This window comes from Lissotriton vulgaris, chromosome 12, assembly GCF_964263255.1.
Source record: "Lissotriton vulgaris chromosome 12, aLisVul1.2, whole genome shotgun sequence".
In the NCBI taxonomy this organism is placed as follows: domain Eukaryota; kingdom Metazoa; phylum Chordata; class Amphibia; order Caudata; family Salamandridae; genus Lissotriton; species Lissotriton vulgaris.
The window spans coordinates 23,562,439-23,583,708 of record NC_141700.1 but is presented as its reverse complement, the minus strand read 5'-3'; the positions used below and the strand labels follow the sequence as shown (position 1 = coordinate 23,583,708).

The following is a 21,270-nucleotide window of genomic DNA, read 5'->3' as shown; positions in this document are numbered from 1 at the left end:
AGGATCTAGATTCCCACAACTCATCACATCCTGAATGGGTAGCGCGGCGGCCACTATTTCCTGAGTCTCCAGTGCCGCCACATACGTCTGGGTAGACTGGGAACCGCCGTCGAGCACAGAGTGTGGCAAGGCGCACAGAGCATGACGAGCAGCACGGCCAAGCGGGGGCTCAGGGGGCACTACAGTATCCAGTCGGCCCTCCAGGTCCTGGGCATTTGCACGAATAAAAGCTCGCAGGTCACTCAGGGCGCCCAGAACAGCAGCAATCCCAAGGGGTTCCTCAGCAGCAGGTTCATGCACCCAGAGGGCGCCGCCATGTTGCCGTCCTCGAAAATGTCCACCGGTGCCCATCGCAAAAAACAGAGCGCCAGTAGTAGATCCACGAAGCACAGCCGCCGCGGGGTTGACAACCGCAAATCTGTCCCTGGCCACCAAGACCCGGTTACAATGCAGCATGCACCGCAATGAGCGCCCCAATCAGTCCTCCAGGGCCGGCAGTCCCAAGTGCTGAGCGCTCGGTGAAATATGGCACCCACCGTAGCGCTAAAGAACAGTAAGGCTCCCAGTGCCGGCCAAAAGTCAATTGGAAGATACAATGAAGCGCCGGCAACAATAACATGAAGCGAGCGGGGAGGTACGCAGTGCCGGGCGGCACACTGTAGCAGGAAAATAATTGCAACAGTAACTCGCTAGCCGCCGATCCCTCCCGCTGCAAGTGTCCGCTGTTGTCGAGTTCTGGGACAGCCGTCTCCGGGAACAAAGACCCGGTCGCTCACGCGCCGCGATGAAACGAAAGTAGGGACGTATCGCCGGTTCTGCCGCAAGATATACAGCGGGGAGCACACCATCGGAATCAGGATTGCCACCCGGTTCCGAAACGCCGACGCTTTATCAGGATGGATGTCAGGATCAGCGGCGTTTCGGAAGGAAGGCGGGCGGGTCGGCGGAGCCGAGGAGTCAGGCGGCCATCATGGTTGCAGGCTAGGCTCCTCCTTTGGAACACAGTCTTACTCCCAAAGCGTGAGTCTTACTTCTTGGAACAAAGTCTCACTCCCAAAGCATGAGTCTTACTTATTGGAACACAGTCTCACTCCCAAAGCGTGAGTCTCACTTCTTGGAACACAGACTCACTCCCAAAGCGTCACTCTCACTTCTTGGAACACCAACTCACTCCCAAAGCGTGAGTCTTACTTCTTGAAACACAGTCTCACTCCCAAAGTGAGAGTCTCACTTCTAGGAGCGCGGTTTCAGTCCCAAAGCGTGAGTCTCACTTTTTGTAAGACAGGCTTACTCCCAAGCGTGGGTCTCGCTCCCAAAGCGTGAGTCTCACTTCTTGGAACACAGTCTCACTCCCAAAGCTTGAGTCTCACTTCTTGGAACACAGACTCACTCCCAAAGCTTGAGTCTCACTTCTTGGAACACAGTCTCACTCCCAAAGCGTGAGTCTCACTTCTTGGAACATAGACTCACTCCCAAAGCATGATTCTCACTTCTTGGAACACAGACTCACTCCCAAAGCGTGAGTCTTACTTATTGGAACACAGTCTCACTCCCAAAGCGTGAGTCTCACTTCTTGGAACACAGACTCACTCCCAAAGCGTGAGTCTCACTTCTTGGAACACAGACTCACTCTCAAAGCGTGAGTCTCACATATTGGAACACAGACTCACTTCCAAAGCGTGAGTCTCACTTCTTGCAACACAGTCTCACTCCCAAAGCGTGAGTCTCACTTCTAGGAGCGCGGTTTCAGTCCCAAAGCGTGAGTCTCACTTCTTGTAAGACAGGCTTACTCCCAAGCGTGGGTCTCGCTCCCAAAGCGTGAGTCTCACTTCTTGGAACACAGTCTCACTCCCAAAGCTTGAGTCTCACTTCTTGGAACACAGACTCACTCCCAAAGCTTGAGTCTCACTTCTTGGAACACAGTCTCACTCCCAAAGCGTGAGTCTCACTTCTTGGAACATAGACTCACTCCCAAAGCGTGATTCTCACTTCTTGGAACACAGACTCACTCCCAAAGCGTGAGTCTTACTTACTGGAACACAGTCTCACTCCCAAAGCGTGAGTCTCACTTCTTGGAACACAGACTCACTCCCAAAGCGTGAGTCTCACTTCTTGGAACACAGACTTACTCTCAAAGCGTGAGTCTCACATCTTGGAACACAGACTCACTCCCAAAGCGTGAGTCTCACTTCTTGCAACACAGTCTCACTCCCAAAGCGTGAGTCTCACTTCTTGGAACACAATCTCGCTCCCAAAGCGTGAGTCTTTCTTCTTGGAACACAGGCTCACTCACAAACCGCGAGTCTCATTCTTATGTATTCTCAGTCGTCCCAGTGACATCAAGAGAATGGTGCCCCAGAGTATTGTGGTGCACAAGGGTTTTGTGGGGCACCAGGGTTTTGTGGGGCACCGGGGATTTGTGCTAACACCGCTCTAGTGAGGTGCCACATTGTAGACTCCAGGCCTCACACACCCCAGGTTGCCGAGGCATGCTACTCTTGTAGGCAAGCGCTTCAGCTCCCCACATAGGGGTGGTAGGCGCTATATAAAAGCTGCAATACAAGAGATGTGGATAGAGATTGAGAGAAAGAAGAAAAGATGTGGAGAGAGGCAGAGACAAGGAGAGTCAGAGATTGATAGAGCGCGGGAGACGGCCAGCACGTGCATAGACATCGCGTGCACATTTCCTGTTGATGTTGCACTGGATGCACAGAGTGTGCGTGCGTGTGCGTGTGCTTGATGCAGCAGTCACTCTTCACTGCTCCACACTTGATGTTTTCTGTGTGGGCGCTTGTGCATTTCCAGGAAGGCCCCTCCCGCCCGCAGCCCGCCACAGCTGCTGACAGGAAGCTGTGCGCCTCTGCGGCCCGCACAGATCAGATGTGATCTGCAGGGACTAGGTCCGCAGACGCTCTGTGTGAGCTCCGGCACTGGACCTTGGTCCCAGCACCGGGGACGGCAAGGACCACCTCAGTGAGAAGGAGGCGGACCGCTCTGGAGACGGCTGCGCAAGGGTATGTGTTTGTTGTGTCCTCCTGCGCTGAGGTGGGCCCCCGGTAGCGGCCCTAAGTAGAGTTTGGGGGTTCCCCGACAGGCCAGTGATGTGCTGCCCGGATCTTGAGGGAGAGATGAGTAAAGTGCTGGGGATGAGCTTCAGCACTTTCTGAAACCATCATTTCAGGCCTACAAGTGCTCTCTAACTTCCCAAAGTTCACAGCGGGCCGGAAGAGCTCTCAGACACTGGTGGGGGATGATATAGGGCCCTAGCTCTCAGGTACTAGCCCCCGGGTTCTCGTGCTTGCCCCGTGACCCCCAGCTCCTTGCTCCCCCTGGGCCCCTCATGCCTGCCTCTCAGCCGCCCGCCCTCACGGCCCCTCCTGACTGTCTGCCACGCCTTACCTTCGTGCCCCTGTCCTCAGTCCTTTGCTCCCCCTAAGGTTTCCCATGTTTGGCATTTGGGGCCCTGCCCTGAGCTCCTTCCTCGCTGTGGTCCTACCATTCCTGCTCCCTTGGGGCCCTGCCCTCATCTCTGTGCTCCCTATGGACCCACCATTCCTGCTCCCTTGGGGCCCTGCCCTCATCTCTGTGCTCCCTATGGACCCACCATTCCTGCTCCCTTGGGGCCCTGCCAGCAGCTCTGTGCTCCTTATGGACCCACCATTCCTGCCCCCTCTGGCCCTGCCCTCAGCTCTGTGCTCCCCATGGACCCACCATTCCTGCCCCCTCGGGGCCCTGCCCTCAGCTCTGTGCTCCCCATTGACCCACCATTCCTGCCCCCTCGGGGCCCTGCCCTCATCTCTGTGCTCCCCATGGACCCACCATTCCTGCCCCCTCGGGGCCCTGCCCTCATACCTGTTCTCCCCATGGACCCACCATTTCTGCCCCCTCTGGCCCTGCCCTCAGCTCTGTGCTCCCCATGGACCCACCATTCCTGCCCCCTCTGGCCCTGCCCTCAGCTCTGTGCTCCCCATGGACCCACCATTCCTGCCCCCTCGGGGCCCTGCCCTCAGCTCTGTGCTCCCCATGGACCGTCCATTCCTGCCCCCTCGGGGCCCTGCCCTCATCTCTGTGCTCCCCATGGACCCACCATTCCTGCCCCCTCTGGCCCTGCCCTCAGCTCTGTGCTCCCCATGTACCCACCATTCCTGCCCCCTCGGGGCCCTGCCCACAGCACTGTGCTCCCCATGGACCCACCATTCCTGCCCCCTCGGGGCCCTGCCCTCATCTCTGTGCTCCCCATGGACCCACCATTCCTGCCCCCTCGGGCCCTGCCCTCATCTCTGTGCTCCCCATGGACCCACCATTCCTGCCCCCTCTGGCCCTGCCCTCAGCTCTGTGCTCCCCATGGACCCACCATTCCTGCCCCCTCTGGCCCTGCCCTCAGCTCTGTGCTCCCCATGGACCCACCATTCCTGCCCCCTCGGGGCTCTGCCCTCAGCTCTGTGCTCCCCATGGACCCACCATTCCTGCCCCCTCGGGGCCCTGCCCTCATCTCTGAGCTCCCCATGGGCCCTCCATTCCTGCCCCCTTGGGGCCCTGCCAGCAGCTCTGTGCTCCTTATGGACCCACCATTCCTGCCCCCTCTGGCCCTGCCCTCATCTCTGTGCTCCCCATGGACCCACCATTCCTGCCCCCTCTGGCCCTGCCCTCAGCTCTGTGCTCCCCATGGACCCACCATTCCTGCCCCCTCGGGGCCCTGCCCTCATCTCTGTGCTCCCCATGGACCCACCATTCCTGCCCCCTCGGGGCCCTGCCCTCATCTCTGTGCTCCCCATGGACCCACCATTCCTGCCCCCTCGGGGCCCTGCCCTCATCTCTGTGCTCCCCATGGACCCACCATTCCTGCCCCCTCGGGGCCCTGCCCTCATACCTGTTCTCCCCATGGACCCACCATTTCTGCCCCCTCGGGCCCTGCCCTCATCTCTGTGCTCCCTATGGACCCACCATTCCTGCCCCCTCGGGGCCCTGCCCTCATACCTGTTCTCCCCATGGACCCACCATTTCTGCCCCCTCGGGCCCTGCCCTCATCTCTGTGCTCCCTATGGGCCCACCATTCCTGCCCCCTCGGGGCCCTGCCCTCATATCTGTTCTCCCTATGGACCCACCATTCCTGCCCCCTCGGGCCCTGCCCTCATCTCTGTGCTCCCCATGGACCCACCATTCCTGCCCCCTCGGGCCCTGCCCTCATCTCTGTGCTCTCTATGGGCCCACCATTTCTGCCCCCTTGGGGCCCTGCCATCATCTCTGTGCTCCCCATGGACCCACCATTCCTGCCCCCCTCGGGCCCTACCCTCATCTCTGTGCTCCCTATGGGCCCACCACTCCTGCCCCCTTGGGGCCCTGCCCTCATCTCTGTGCTCCCTGTGGGTCCACCATTCCTGCCCCCTCGGGGCCCTGCCCTCATCTCTGTGCTCCCTATGGGCCCACCATTCCTGCCTCCTTGGGGCCCTGCCAGCAGCTCTGTTCTCCCCATGGGCCCACCAGTCCTTGCCCCTCGGGGCCCTGCCCTCATCTCTGTGCTCCCTATGGGCCCACCATTCCTGCCCCCTTGGGGCCCTGCCCTCCTCTCTGTGCTCCCCATGGACCCACCATTTCTGCCCCCTCGGGCCCTGCCCTCATCTCTGTGCTCCCTATGGGCCCACCATTCCTGCCCCATTGGGGCCCTGCCCTCATCTCTGTGCTCCCCATGAACCCACCATTTTTGCCCCCTCTGGCCCTGCCCTCATCTCTGTGCTACCTATGGGCCCACCATTCCTATCCCCTTGGGGCCCTGCCAGCAGCTCTGTGCTCCCTATGGGCCCACCATTCCTGCCCCCTCGGGGCCCTACCCTCATCTCTGTGCTCCCTATGGGCCCTCCATTCCTGCCCCCTTGGGGCCCTACCCTCATCTCTGTGCTCCCTATGGGCCCTCCATTCCTGCCCCCTTGGGGCCCTGCCCTCATCTCTGTGCTCCCTATGGGCCCACCATTTCTGCCCCCTCGGGCACTGCCCTCATCTCTGTGCTCCCTATGGGCCCTCCATTCCTGCCCCCTCGGGGCCCTACCCTCATCTCTGTGCTCCCTATGGGCCCTCCATTCCTGCCCCCTTGGGGCCCTGCCCTCATCTCTGTGCTCTCTATGGGCGCACCATTCCTGCCCCCAAGGGGCCCTGCCAGCAGCTCTGTGCTCCCTATGGGCCCACCATTCCTGCCCCCTTGGGGCCCTGCCCTCATCTCGATGTTCCCCATAGACCCACCATTTCGGCAGCCTTGGGGCCCTGCCCTTATCTATGTGCTCCCTATGGACCCACCATTCCTGCTCCCTTGGGGCCCTGCCAGCAGCTCTGTTCTCCCCATGGGCCCGCCAGTCCTGCCCCCTCTGGCCCTGCCCTCATCTCTGTGCTCCCTATGGGCCCACCATTCCTGCCCCCTTGGGGCCCTGCCCTTATCTATGTGCTCCCTATGGACCCACCATTCCTGCTCCCTTGGGGCCCTGCCAGCAGCTCTGTTCTCCCCATGGGCCCACCATTTCTGCCCCCTCGGGCACTGCCCTCATCTCTGTGCTCCCTATGGGCCCACCATTCCTGCCCCCTTGGGGCTCTGCCCGCTGCTCTGTGCTCCCTATGGGCCCACCATTCCTGCCACCTTGGGGCCCTGCCCTCATCTCTGTGTTCCTCATGGACCCACCATTCCTGCACCCTTGGGGCCCTACCCTGACCTCGGTGCTCCCTATGGACCCACCATTCCTGCCCCCTTGGGGCCGTGCCCTCAGCTCTGTGCTCCCTTGGCATCCTCAACCCTGCTTTGGACCCCAGTCGTCGAAGATGGCGCAGGCCAGCAGCGGGAGCCACTGGATTCCAGCAGGATGGAGTTGATCTGATCACCTTTCTTCAGGCCCTGGAAAGGATGTGCTGAGGTGTGCCCCTAAGGGGGGGGGGGTCAGTGTGAAGTCTAGGAGGCCATGGTGTAGGCCATGACCACCATCCCGATCAGTGGTTAATTTATTAAAAAATTAGTGCCGTGGCTTGTCAGGAGGCAGCTTGCACCATGATATTCCTCCTGTTAGCACCCCCTAAAACAGAACCAACTACTAACCATGAAAGTGGGAAGAGGATGTGGCATAATGGCCAGAGCTGCTGACTTCTGAGCTGGGGGAACCAATTTCGACTGTTTGCATTGGTTGCACATACTGTGATTCTGGGAAAATAACATAACCTCCCCGTGCCTGCCATAAATGAATGTGTCCTTAACTGGTGCTCATGAAAAGAACTGTTGTTGATGATTAAGTGCTGGTGCTGAGCACCGGACACCAATGGCTCAAATTAAGCACTGATAACAATCCTGGCACACAAGGGTTTGAACAACAGTTCTGAAGCCACTTTCTGGTAGAAAGGATTTGACAGTTCAGTAGGCAAACACTTTGGGCCTAACTGTGATTAACCTACAAGTTAACCATTGACCTGCGCATACCACTATAAACTTACCTTCATGATATTTAGACTTCAATATTTTCTCCCCACAATATTTTGTTCTCAATATTCTGTTGGAATGACGATCGGAGTGTGCCTTGAAGTATACTTCATATTCTCAGAATGTTCACCAGATCAGTGCTTAATTTGAGCCAGTGAAAGTGAAAAAGTGTTTATTGTTCAAATCATTACAATATGCTAACTGTATAAAAATAATTATCTAAAAAAGAAGCGTAAGTTATATTCCCTAAACTTTTTCCTCCAGTCAGTTAAACGTAAAACCTTCCTAAAATGACATGTTATGACTATGCAGTTTAAAAACAAAGTGCATTAATGTTTTTAAATTGGAGGTGTGTCCGCCTCTCTCCTCCATCCAGGCCTACAGTTTCCTTTTTGCAGCGCAGCGTTTGCGGACAGTCCCGCGCGAAATAGGTCTGTAAATTTCCCCAGCCGTGCTACTGTTTGACTTGCTGTAGACAAAAAACACAAGTCCGAAATTTCACAGCATCGGTTGAGGCCCTGAGCTCTGCAAATTGGGATAACCAAACGTTGCAACTCTCTAGATAACTTTGGGCAGCAACACAACAAGTGATACCAGGATTCCTGGTGGTAGTCACAAAGTCTGCATGCTACTGATTTGTCCGGGCGGGCCCAGCTTGGGTTGAACTACACTATGGGTAGTGCCAGAAGCCTCATGTGAGTGATCTTTTTTCGGGTTTGAACGGAAAGAGCTTGTTCAAAGTAGGGCTGTGCTTTACCCACTTTATAAGAGTCATCCAGTGAGGAGAGGTTTGGGTGATGATGCAGCCTAGCGAGATCTCTTGCGAATGATTTTTGCTTTACCTGTCGGTTCACTGCTCTTTTCCATGCTGCAGTTGAGATGTTCGTGTTGGTCAGGTTTTGCAACTCTATTTCCAGCAATTGATTGGATACTGCCCGTTGCGCTTGCCATGGCGATCCGCTTTCTTCAAAGATTGTTTTAATTTGCGCTTTCAAAGCCGTTGCTGGTGCTCGCAGGATGCTAATATAATATTTTATTGTGTCTCCCAGGCAAGAGATGTCGGGACGGGAAAGCCCCAGCTCCAGCCTTACTCTAGCTCTCCTGGCCTGTCGTGGGATGCCCAGCACTTTCTTACATGCAGCAATTTGAAAATTCATATAGAAGTTGGTAAGGGCTCCGGGGAAAATTAAATGGCCATAGTTGACTGAGGGCAATATTTTTGCTTTTAAGACTTTCAAGATGGGGTCCATAGATGGACAATGTAATTTTCGATTGAGGTTTCCCAGACTGTAGATGATTCCTGCCCCTTTACTTTTTAAGTGCTTCAGATGTGCTGTTGTCTTTGCCCCCTCCGTTAGCCTGAGGCCCAGGTAGTTATAATTTTTGCAAGATCTAATTTGCTGGTCACCCAGGCGCCATTGGGCTATGTGCTTTCGATGATACTTCCCAATGATGAGAATCTTAGTCTTCTCCTGGTTTACCAATAAGTTGTTCTTTTGATTAAACCTGTTTAGCGCGTCTAGGGCTTTCTGTAAGCCTATCCTAATGTGGTCCAAAATTACAAGGTCGTCGGCATATTGAAGTATTTGGAGCCGCTTGTTCCCCAGCTTTGAAATGACTACGTTTGCCCCCTCCAAAGCTTGGCCCAGGTCGGATGTGTAGATGTTGAACAAAAGTGGTGTAAGAACACACCCCTGTTTGAAGCCGTTATTTGTTGGGACCTTGTTGGTCATCGATGATTGGCTGGTCTTAATCCTTACCCAGGTCCCTTCATGTAGAGACCTTATTGCCTTAAGCAACTTTTCGGGGATGCCCCAGTTGGTGAGTTTACTCCATAGTATGCCACGGTCTACGCGGTCGAATGCTGCGCTATAGTCCACAAAGCAGCAAAACAAACGAGGTTGAGCGGGCTGAGTCGCACATTTGGACAGGTATCCCAGTGCAATGATGTTGTCTACTGTGGAACATTGTGGTCTGAATCCTGTTTGAAAAAAAGGCAAGATGTTGTGCTCCACCGCCCAGCTTTCTAGTTCCTTCAACAGCACTCTAGCGAATGCCTTTGCTTCGATATCTAGCAAGGCCACGAGCCGGTAGTTTTCAGGTTTTGTGCGATCTCCCTTTTTGTATATGGGGCAGAGTACTGAGCCTTTCCACGATGATGGGATGGAGGCTGTTTCAAAGGCGTACTTGAAAAGTGGGGTTTGCTGTTCTGCCCAGAATCCGTGTGCCTCTTTAAACACCGCCGCTGGAACACCGTTGGGGCCCGGTGCGCTGTCTGTCCTCATTTTCTTGATCAACTTAGTTATCTCTCTTGTGTTTATAAACAAGCTCTCGACCTCATCTTCGTTATCTAATGGATTTAGCTGGTCTTGCGTGACCCTCATTGCCTGCTCTGTAGTGTACAGTTGTTTTGCGCACTTGACCCATTCCGTGGCTGCCACGCCGTTTTCTTTACTTTGGTCAGTATGACTTAATTGTCTGATGTATCTCCAGAAGCGGACGTGGCCGTTTTCTTTAAGCATGTGAAATATTTTCAACCATTCCGCCTCAATTTTTTTTGTTCGGATTTCCCATATTTTTTTCCTGTGTTCACGTCGAAGGACTTTTATTTCTGCACTGAAATGAGTTGTCACTCCTTTTCTTTTCGCCTTCAGAGCTGTAGAGAGGCTCCGTTTCGTTTGCTCTAAATCCGTGGGGTTTGGCTGTAGTAGGTGGATTTGCGGGTGAAGGCGTTTGGTTTTCAGGGGCCCAATAACCTGTCCTAGGACCAATTTTAATTCCAGAAGTAGTTCCTTCCAGTGCTCCGTGGGAGGAGCCGTTGTTTGGCACTGCTCTTTGCGGACGACCCACGCCATGAGCGCTGGACTTGTTTTTGTGGACCACTTTATTCTGTTCAATGCTGTGTGGTGCTCTTCCTCGGTAGAGATACTCACTGTTCCGGGGAGTTTTGCGGTTTTCCCATTTATGTCTAATGTGACCCTCCGTGGTTTGTGATGGCTTTCCTCCCTATCTCCTACCTCAAAGTCCTTAAAAAGTGTTGCAAATTTCTTTGCGATGAAGATGTAGTCAATTGTTGACTTGTTATTGAAGGTGGGCAAGGGACACCATTGTGGGTCCACAGCTTTCATGGTAGCGTGGGTAAAGACCATATTATGCGCAGTCAACAGTTGAACTAAGGGAACCAGTTCTGTTATGCTTGAAGTGACCCTTGTGTCGTCGTCTAGCCCCCTGATGTTTAAGTCCCCTGCAATGATTGGAAAGTGAGATGCGTGTTTGTTTATCAAGTGATCCATTTTTTGGGATATTAATTTTATTACTTGCTTTTTTTGTCTTGTGGCAGGGTTTATGTAACAATTGAATATCAACAGACGGATTGCGTTATTATTACTTTTGAGGCCAGAGATCAGGACTGCTTGGAGATTCACTGAGTTGGTTTCTATTGAGTTTACCTCTATTTTACAGTTGTGATTGATGTAAATTGAAAGTCCACCTTCTGCTCTCCCGAAGATATTACTTTTTACTGCTGCGGTGTGAATCTCGTAAAACCCTGAAAGAATTAAGGGTTCTGTAGCCCATGTCTCTTGTAAACAGAGTATGTCATTTTCTTGAAGATACAAGTTTGCTGCTTTACAGTTGAGCATTCTTTTCAACCCTGCAACGTTCCATGATAAGATGGACAATAGAGTGTTGTTCCCCCTTTTTTGGTACTCATTCCAGTAGCTGGCTCCCTTGTCTTTGTTGGATGTGCCGTCGAGGGCTCGTGTCCCCCGGGCCCCTCGTCATGTTTTGCCTTGCGGTGTGATTTATGTCCATGTGGAGCACTACCCTTTGCTCTGCAGAGCTTATTATCTTGTAGGCCTTGTAGAGTCTCGGGACCATGGGCACACTTGTCCCTGTTTGATTAACTGCCGTCCCTTTTAACACAGAGTAAACCTCCTTTATAGGGGAGTTTAGTGCTAGAACGTGTGGGTATTTCTCAGGTATGGGAAATGCTATGTCAATTCCCCAGGCGGCCATCATTGCTGTTTCATCAGTTGTGAGCCCCACTTGGGCATGTCTGCTCAGTCCAATTGAGGTTTATTCACCGTGGGTATTGCTTGTTAGACTTAGGAATTTAACCCAGACTAAATCTTCTGTTTGAATTTCCGAAAGAGATGGTATATGCTTTAATAGCCTGAGTAAGTTGCGCCTGTTTAGAATATCGTGGTTACCTTTGATGTGGTATCTAGGGGTTAGAATCACCTTGTATGTTGTTTTACTAATTTGATTTACTTTGCCCTGATCCTTTAGTTCTCCTTCGCTGTTGGGTGCTTTGCTACAAATGCCATAGGTCCGTTTGCCTAAGGCCGGCTGCTGGGCAGAACGTTGAAGTGGCAGTTCTACTTGGTCGCACATTTTCAGCCCCCCAGGGGAGAGGTGACCCTTAATTGTACTAGCCCCAGACTCAGGTGCTTGATCCTTGCATGCTCCCTCTGGTTTTCTGTGTTCCCTCAATTTGTTGTTTAACTGCGGGGGAGGATGGGCTTCCCCAGCCCTGCCGTGTGGGTTTTGAGCGCCCTCTGTATGGGGGATTGGCTGTTTGTAGCTACCCCTCAGATCTGTCTTCCCCAGGGAGGGTGAAACTGTGCCTATTGAATTATTTGAATTGTTTGTAGGCTGACTTTTTGTAAAGATTGGAAAGAGGCGTCTTGCTTCTGTATTACTTTGTGATTTTTGGAAATGAGATGGTAAAAGGAGGGCACTTTTTTTGCTGTCTTGGCTTTTTTTCCTGTTTCTTAAGCTTTTTCTTGGCCCTCCTTGACAGAGAAAACTCCTTACTTGTCTGGTTGAGGTTGATGCCTTCTGATTTTTTTTCCAATGAGGAGTGGCTGCTGTTGGATTTGCGTCCGAACGGACTACTTGAGACTTTGTTCTATGTCGAGGAGTCGTGTGCTTCTAAGATTATTATTGAATCACCCGATTTTCCTCCTCCTGCTGTACCTGACAGTTTTTCAAGTTTTAAGTCAGAACTGCAACTGTCCTTGTCGATTGGGATTCCAGTTTGAGTTTTTAGAGCTTCCACCATCCCTTTAAGAATTTGTGGCAGTGTTGCCCATGTATCCATGAGAGCGGCGCACGAGCAGGTGCCTATGCTGTTGATCTGGGTGTCACTCAGCTTTTTCTCCAGAAGATCTACCTTATTGTTCAGCTCCGCTAAATGAATCGCAATAGTTGCTAGTAGATCGATTTGTAGCTCCATCTTCTTTGATTGCCAGAGCAAGGACCTGGCCATGTTTTGCACTGTTTCTCCGGGAGGGGAGGATCCTTGTTCCAAAATGGCACTGCTCTCCTGATGTTTTTGGCTTTGGGGACTTGATGTAGAGGAGGGTGTGCATCGGTCCTCGTTGGAGCTTCTATAAAAGGTTGGAGTCAGCTCCAATGTACTTTGTATCTTGGATTCTAGTTTTCGGAGAAATATTGGGGATAGACAACCCAGATTTTGCAACCTCTCTGACGCGCCAGAACCTGGATTTAGTGACGATGGCCTCAGCACCGGGGAGAGAGGAATCAATTGATCCTGACAGTGTATTTGGGCAATTGTGACTTGCTCTGTCTTCCTGCAGCTGGGTGCTGGTGTGTCTCTTGCTGAATCAGTTATGTGACCCAACGCTGAGCAGGAGCGAGAGCGCCGTCTTTCTAAACTTATGGTTCCAGAGCTTTCGCATTGTGCTTGTGTGTTTGGCAGCTTGTGATAGAGCTGATTCCCTGAGCTATTGTCCGTCCCGTCACTACTTATGCCTCCTTGTTCCACGGGCATGTCTGAAATGCTCTCTGGGTTGGGTGTAAGTTTAACCAGAAATTGTGTGATGAGTACCCCTGATGGCGATTTCAAACAGGGCTTTTTTTCTTGGTCTACGAGCTTTGAGCTCCGTAAATGTCTGAGTGGAGCTTTGGGCTGATCTGATGAGTTTGCATGGCCATTTTCTGATTGCTGGCTGCTTTTTGAGTCACTTCTTTTTATCAGTCTTCTGTCTAGGTAGTCTAAATCTACTACCGTGAGGGCTGGGTACTCCTTGTAGCTTCCACTCCGTGCGGTCTTCTGTGTCTTCTGTGAGGCGGCTGGGTTCAGCTGTGGGTCAGGCAGCACTTGCATTCAGCTGGTCTGCGCTCACTCTTCTCTCGCTTGTCGCGTCTCCTTGGGGCGCGTGGCGAGCCCCCTGGCCGTATCCCCAGCCCACTGATCTTACTGCGACGCCAGCTACACCAGATACCAGATATATGGTCAGAAATATTTACTGAGCAGCCGTTTGTGGCCGGGTTGCTTCTATGGGCATCAATTGGATGAATAGAGCTAGTTCCCCCTAATACACCCCCCTCCGTTCCTGGATTCAACGCCTCTTCAACAGTTATACTCTGCTGCTCAGTGGCTCCAACTGCGCCCGTTAAAAAATGTAATTGGGACTGACGAGAAAGCTCCCCTGATGTTCAAAGAATAGATTGAATACACCACTGATGTAATTATTCCTTGGCCACAAGTCAAGGAATCAGGATGTCAAAAGTTAATACTTTGCTTCACTCAGTTTTCCTTCTCGGGGGAAGTAGTGCAAGCTCTGCAATTTACGAAGTCATTGACCGTTCTTCAATAAAATCCAAGTAATAAGTCCTTTGCTTTAATCACAGTACACAAAACCTTAGATGTGGCAGATGACAGAGTTTTGTCCCAGCTCGGCCTCTCTCGGTCTATAGCGGGCTAAGACAGGCAAGTCTTGGCCCGGTCCCTTGTCGCAGAGCCGCCGCCAGTGATTTAAAGCCCCTCCGGGGATCGTGTATAAAAGTGCTCTGTGCCTTTGCTGCCCAGGGACACGGGCGAAAGTGCTGTCTCCTCAGATTGTGCTCTCCCCAAGAATGAGGTTCGATCCTGGTCCCTCGGCTGTGCAGCCGCCCCAGCGTTTTCGTTCACCTCTCCATCCCCCTCCTCCTGGCAGCGTGGCTTGCTGCGGGAACCCTTCGGCGGAATCGGACCAAACAGTCGAAGTCTCCCAGCTGATTTCGAGAACGGCCTCCAGGTGCGCCGCAGCCTTGCCAGAAACGGCGTCCAAAGAGCGCGCAGGCTCCACACCCGCTCTGCGGCGGCGGAAACACCAACTTCAGCGTCAGCAATCGAGGACTAAACAACAAAACCTTCAGGTAAGGTCACGTCCCCAGGTCAGTAGTGTCAATAACTGCTCTTCCTCTCGCGACCTCCTTCTCACAGGCTTGTGGGCTCTGGAATAGATTCAACAAAGAGTTTCTTCTGACCTGAGTTGGGCTGCTTTAGAGGACAGGATAGATGAGAGTGCACTTCACAACCCCATTTGAGCCAGTGGTTTCTGGCCCTAGATGTCAGATTGTCTCCCACTAGGAACCACGCTGCAGGAGCGACGATATTCCCAGCCCTCTATCCCCACACAAACCGCAGTCTGCAATATATATATCACTGCACACTACAGCCTGAGCCAGGAGAGAGGGAAGGAAAAAAAGAACACAACCCGGGGAAGAAGAAGACTTCAGAGGACCCAGTGCTTCTCCGGCTCTTAAGGCTCTCAAGGGGTACAGAAAGAAACTCACACCCTGCAGAGGAGAGATAAACAGAAAGAACACAGATGAGAAATCACACCCCGCTTTACTCTCTCTATGCACATACAGTGTTTTGGGAGACACAACAACCCCTTTTCGTCTTACCCGCAGAAGGTTTCTGTATAGCTGTACTGGAGACTTCGTGCCTCTTGATTTGTATTGAAATCTTCTAGAGTTAACACCACTCTATAGGAGTTTCCTTGACTCTTTATACACATTAGGGGAAAAAGTCTTCCGACACAAAAAACCCCTTCCGTTGTGGATATGTGTGAATAAAACGTCCCGCTTCCCAACACAACCCGAAAATTCAGTGGCCACAAAAAGAAAAGAAAAACCGCCAACTAACAGCTGGTTCGTAAACGAACCTTAATTACACACAAGGACATCGAGTGAGATCCAATACCCGGAAATGAATGCACTGGCGTTCTTCGAATGTCCGCACGCAGCCGCGTACAAACTCCAAAGCAGAATCAGGTACTTAGCGCTACAATGTCCGTAATCCCAATCCAGATTCTGAAAGGTATCCTTTTCAGAGCGAAGCCTCGCTCTGCAAACAAATAGTCTCTCAGCACAAAAAACACGAACTCAGCCGATAATCCCACGTAGCTCGGTCACCAGAAAAGACAACGTGACCGGTAACTAAACCAAGCACTGACTGCCCGGTTTCTTCTCCTTAAAAGCGATCACATGGGTCAAGAGGGAGGGGTGTAATCGACAGCATGTGCACAGAGAGAGGACTGGGCGCAGCCCGCTCTAAATCCCAACAGTACCTCCCCTCAAAGGCCTCCCTACCGGACGGGGCTTGGATGGGTGGCGTAAATGGAAAAGCCTCACCAATCTAGGGGCATGTACCCCACTCGCTGCCTCCCAGGTACGATCCTCAGGGGGATATCCTTTCCAATCAATCAGATACATGAGTTTCCCATTCCTTCTTCTGGAATCCAAGATAGCATTAACCTCGAACTCCTCATCCTCACCTACCACCACAGGAGGGAGGGGGGGGGGGGCAAAACCTGCGTGGTAACTACATATGGTTTCAAAAGGGAGGTGTGAAAGACAGGATGGATCCCATACTCATCAGGTAACCCCAACTTCATTGCTACAGGATTAACCACTTTGATAACAGGAAAAGGACCCACAAATCTAGGCTGTAATTTTCGTGACCCCCCTAGTCTCAAATTCTTGGTGGAAAGCCACACCTTATCCCCCACCCGGTATGAAGGAGCAGGAGCCCTATGTTTATCGGCCTGCCTCTTCATGTCAACCTTGGCCTTCTCTAGATGTTCCAAAGCCGTGTTTCAAATCTGAACCAATGAGAGACCCAAGGTAGTCACTGCAGGTACCTGGCCTGAAGGCTGAATAGGGATTGCTCGAGGGTGGAACCCCATGGAACAAAAGAAAGGGGTCATACCCACAGCTGAATGCACACTGTTGTTATATGCAAATTCAGCCATAGGGAGAGCCACAACCCAACTGCATGACAATGACGTTCCCAGACACCTCAAATACTGCTCCATGGTTTGATTGGTGCGCTCCGTCTGACCATCCGACTGAGGATGATATGCGGAGGACAGACATAATGTCATCCGTAAAGCAGCACACAACTCAGTCCAGAAATGAGAAACAAACTGAGCGCCCCTATCCGATACAATTGCCAAAGGCAATCCATGCAAGCGTACCACGGAAGACACAAAGATCGTTGCCAATTCCCCAGCAGTAGGTAACTTAGCTAAGGGCACAAAATGCGCCATCTTAGTGAATGAATCCACTACAACTAATATGGTTGTAAAGCCAGACTCCAATGGTAAGTCTGTCACAAAATCCATACTTATTGTTTGCCAAGGAGCGATGGGTACTGGGAGAGGATGCAACAATCCTGAGGGCTTATTATGGGTCGGTTTATTCACGGCACACACAGGACAGGCCTTTACATATGACTGTACGTCTCTAGCCACTGACTCCCACCAAAACCACCGCAAACAAAACTCCATAGTTTTGGTGGTACCAGGATGCCCAGCAAGAGAGGAAGAATGGCACCATTCCAAGACCATATCCCAAAGATCAGGGGGAATAAACAGTTTGTCCTCATGATACAGCAACCCATTTCTTAAGGAAAACAAAGGCTGCGACAGCCAGGGTGTAAGATCGATCTTTTCCATTCTTAACTGAACCAACTCTTTAAAGTCATCAGTGGAAATGCTGCCCACTATCCTTTCAGGAGCAATGAATGAACACCTCTCTTTCTCAACTGTCAGGTCAGTGTGTTTCCCATGGATACAGGACAATGCATCTGATTTTAACTGCTGCACTGCGGGCCTATAAGTAATGATAAAATCATACTCATTGAAAAAGGAAACCCACCGCATCTGGCGAGGGGTTAAGGCTCGCGCTGACCGGAAGAACTCCAAGTTTTTGTGATCAGTGAAGATTGTTATCGGATGCCGAGCACCCCACAAATGATGACGCCACTCTTCAAAAGACAATTTAATGGCCAACAATTCACGCTCCGCCACGGTATAATTCCTCTCAGCGGGCAGCAAGGTTTTAGAAAAAAAGGCAATCGGATGCATGTATCCGTTCTCCACGTCTCTCTGGGACAACACCCCACCCACTGCGCACAAAGAAGCATCCGCCTCCACAAAAAAAGGCAATGTAGGGTCAGGATGAACCAAAACAGGTGCTGTAGTGAACCTTTCAATTAATAGATTCAAAGATGATTGTGCATGATCTGACCAAACAAAAGGCACCCCCTTCCTCAACAACACAGTCATAGGGGCTATAATCTCTGAGAAATGTGAGATAAACCGCCGATAGAAATTGGCGAACCCAAGTAGGACCTGAATCTCTCTCACACAAGTCGGCGACGGCCAAGAAGTGATAGCTTCTGTTTTCTTGGGATCCATCATAATCCCCTTTTCGGAAATCACAAACCCCAAAAACTCCACCTTAGGTGTGTGAAAGCTACACTTTTCTAGTCGGACGTACAGCTGGTGTTCTTTCAGGCGCTGCAATACCTGCCCAACATGGACTTCGTGTTCCGCAACAGTGTTAGAGAACACAAGGATATCGTCAATGTAGACTATGACGCTCAAATCCAAATATTCCCTCAGTACCTCGTTGATGAAAAACTGAAAAGCAGCCGGAGCGTTACATAGCCCAAAAGGCATAACGCAATACTCGTAAAGGCCAAATTTGGTCCGGAAGGCAGTTTTCCATTCATCGCCTTCACGGACGCGGATGAGATGGTAAGCACCCCTAAGATCTAACTTGGTGAAAACCGTCGCATGCTTCAGTTGATCAAGCAACACAGGTATTAAGGGAAGAGGGTACTTGTTCTTAATCGTACCTTTGTTGAGCGCTCTATAGTCCACACACGCCCGAAGTCCACCCTCCTTCTTCGGAATAAAGAAGATAGCCGATGACACAGGCGAGGAGGAGGGACGGATGAACCCTTTCTCCAGCATTTCTTCGATATACTCCTTCAAATGCTGTTCCTCAGGGCCCGACAAAGCATAGACACGACTACAAGGTAGCGTCACCCCCGGCATCAAATCAATCCGACAATCGAAAGGGCGGTGAGGGGGAAGTTCTCTAGCCTTTCCTTTATCAAACACTTCATTAAAGGCCGAGTAGGTTTCAGGGACTCCCAACTCTTCTCCCGTTCCACCAGAACTCACTGCAAAAGTCAAGGGGGTTATCCAATCAGTGGCTACCTTATAACAACTCTGCAAACAATGAACGGAGTCAATGGTCACCGTTCTCCTTATCCAATCTATTTTGGGATTATGTGTCTGCAACCACGGTACTCCCAAAACCACGCCAAAAGAAGGGGCATCAATCAAATCAAATCCTATTTCCTCTGAATGACCATTGTCTCCTACCATACATAGAGGTTCGGTCTGACGTGTAATTGTACCGGAAGACAATTCAGTACCGTCTATGGCCCTCACTGGTTCAGGTTGTTCCTTGTAAACCCAGGGAACTCAAATTCTTTCAGCCAACTTGATGTCCATAAAGTTCCCCGTAGCACCGGAGTCTAACAATGCCGACACTGGAGCCCTATGGTTGTTTGAGATAACCAAACAAACTGTGATGGTAAAATGTCTTGGGACCCTCTTCACTATGCCGGGTATCTGATACGGGGTACATTGAACCATAGAGTCCTTAACCAGGGCGTCCCTGTGCACACAGGCCACAGCCTTACGAGAGGGTTCCTTAGAAGGTTTCACTGGACAGTCCCTTGCATAGTGTCCCTCATGGCCACAATATAAACACAGATTGTTGGATCTACGCCTTTCCTTCTCAACCGAAGTCAACGGTCCACTTACTCCACCTATCTCCATCGGTTCGGGGGTCTGTTTTAACTCCCCCCCAGATCCCCTTGATTCACTCCGAATAGAGAGAGGTCTTGCCAAGAAATGTCTAGTTCTTTCTCCCTTCCTTTCCAACAACCTGTGATTCAACTTCACCACCAGATCAATAAACTCAGTACAATCCGTCGGAGGATTTACCACCTGGGAAACCACATCCTTTAGTTCCTCGCATAACCCCTGATAGAAAATGGAGGTTCGTTTGTCAACAGGCCAGTGCGTTTCAGACACCAACCTATTGAAGGTGGACACATATGTAAGTAGATCTTGTTTGCCTTGTCGTAACTTCAATAGCTCAGCGTCACTAGCTTGCATAAACGCATGTTTAGCAAAAAGGGCATGCATCAAATCCTTGAATAAATCATAATTATTCAACACAGGATCATCATTCTCCACTAAAGGCACAGCCCATGTAGCCGCAGTCCCTGCCAAATAAGATATCACAAAAGCCACTTTGGCGGAATCGTTAGGGAAGGCTGTGGGCCGGCACAAAAAATGGAGATGACACTGATTCATGAAGACTGCGAATTTATTCGAATCCCCCGTAAAGCGTTCAGTGACCGCTAAAGGGACAGGAGTAGGGGTGGTAACATTGACAGTCATAGGAGCAGAGCTATTACCAGCACCTCTGTCATACTGAAAAGTGGCGGGTTGTAGCAAAGGTTTACCCGCTCCCCAACTTCCCTGTTCTCTGGACCTGGCCACATCCAACTCCCGACGCAACCCCTGGTTCTCTTGCTTTAGGTCCTGCAATTGCGTTTGTAATGCCGTTATGGCACCCATTAATTCCTGCATAGTGGGGACCCTCTCTTTCTGCCCATTATCCTCATTCTTATCAATATCCATCCTCGCTCGGGCAGCGCAACTATTCGTGGGCTTGGTTTTTTGTCAGATTGTCTCCCACTAGGAACCACGCTGCAGGAGCGACGATATTCCCAGCCCTCTATCCCCACACAAACCGCAGTCCGCAATATATATATCACTGCACACTACAGCCTGAGCCAGGAGAGAGGGAAGGAAAAAAAAGAACACAACCCGGGGAAGAAGAAGACTTCAGAGGACCCAGTGCTCTTAAGGCTCTCAAGGGGTACAGAAAGAAACTCACACCCTGCAGAGGAGAGATAAACAGAAAGAACACAGATGAGAAATCACACCCCGCTTTACTCTCTCTATGCACATACAGTGTTTTGGGAGACACAACAACCCCTTTTCGTCTTACCCGCAGAAGGTTTCTGTATCGCTGTACTGGAGACTTCATGCCTCTTGATTTGTATTGAAATCTTCTAGAGTTAACACCACTCTATAGGAGTTTCCTTGACTCTTTATACACATTAGGGGAAAAAGTCTTCCGACACAAAAAACCCTTCCGTTGTGGATATGTGTGAATAAAACGTCCCGCTTCCCAACACAACCCGAAAATTCAGTGGCCACAAAAAGAAAAGAAAAACCGCCAACTAACAGCTGGTTCGTAAACGAACCTTAATTACAAACAAGGACATCGAGTGAGATCCAATACCCGGAAATGAATGCACTGGCGTTCTTCGGATGTCCGCACGCAGCCGCGTACAAACTCCAAAGCAGAATCAGGTACTTAGCGCTACAATGTCCGTAATCCCAATCCAGATTCTGAAAGGTATCCTTTTCAGAGCGAAGCCTCGCTCTGCAAACAAATAGTCTCTCAGCACAAAAAACACGAACTCAGCCGATAATCCCACGTAGCTCGGTCACCAGAAAAGACAACGTGACCGGTAACTAAACCAAGCACTGACTGCCCGGTTTCTTCTCCTTAAAAGCGATCACATGGGTCAAGAGGGAGGGGTGTAATCGACAGCATGTGCACAGAGAGAGGACTGGGCG

General features: G+C 51.3%; 1 protein-coding gene across 1 annotated transcript in view; it reads left to right on the top strand.

Annotated features, from left to right (window-relative positions):
• The first annotated feature begins 2,880 nt into the window (after positions 1-2,880).
• Positions 2,881-21,270, top strand: part of JAK3 (Janus kinase 3) — a 321,936-nt gene continuing 303,546 nt past the window's right edge. The window contains exon 1 of the mRNA XM_086946801.1: positions 2,881-3,014. The gene's annotated coding sequence lies outside the window, so the exon portion shown is untranslated. The remainder of the gene's footprint in view (positions 3,015-21,270) is intronic.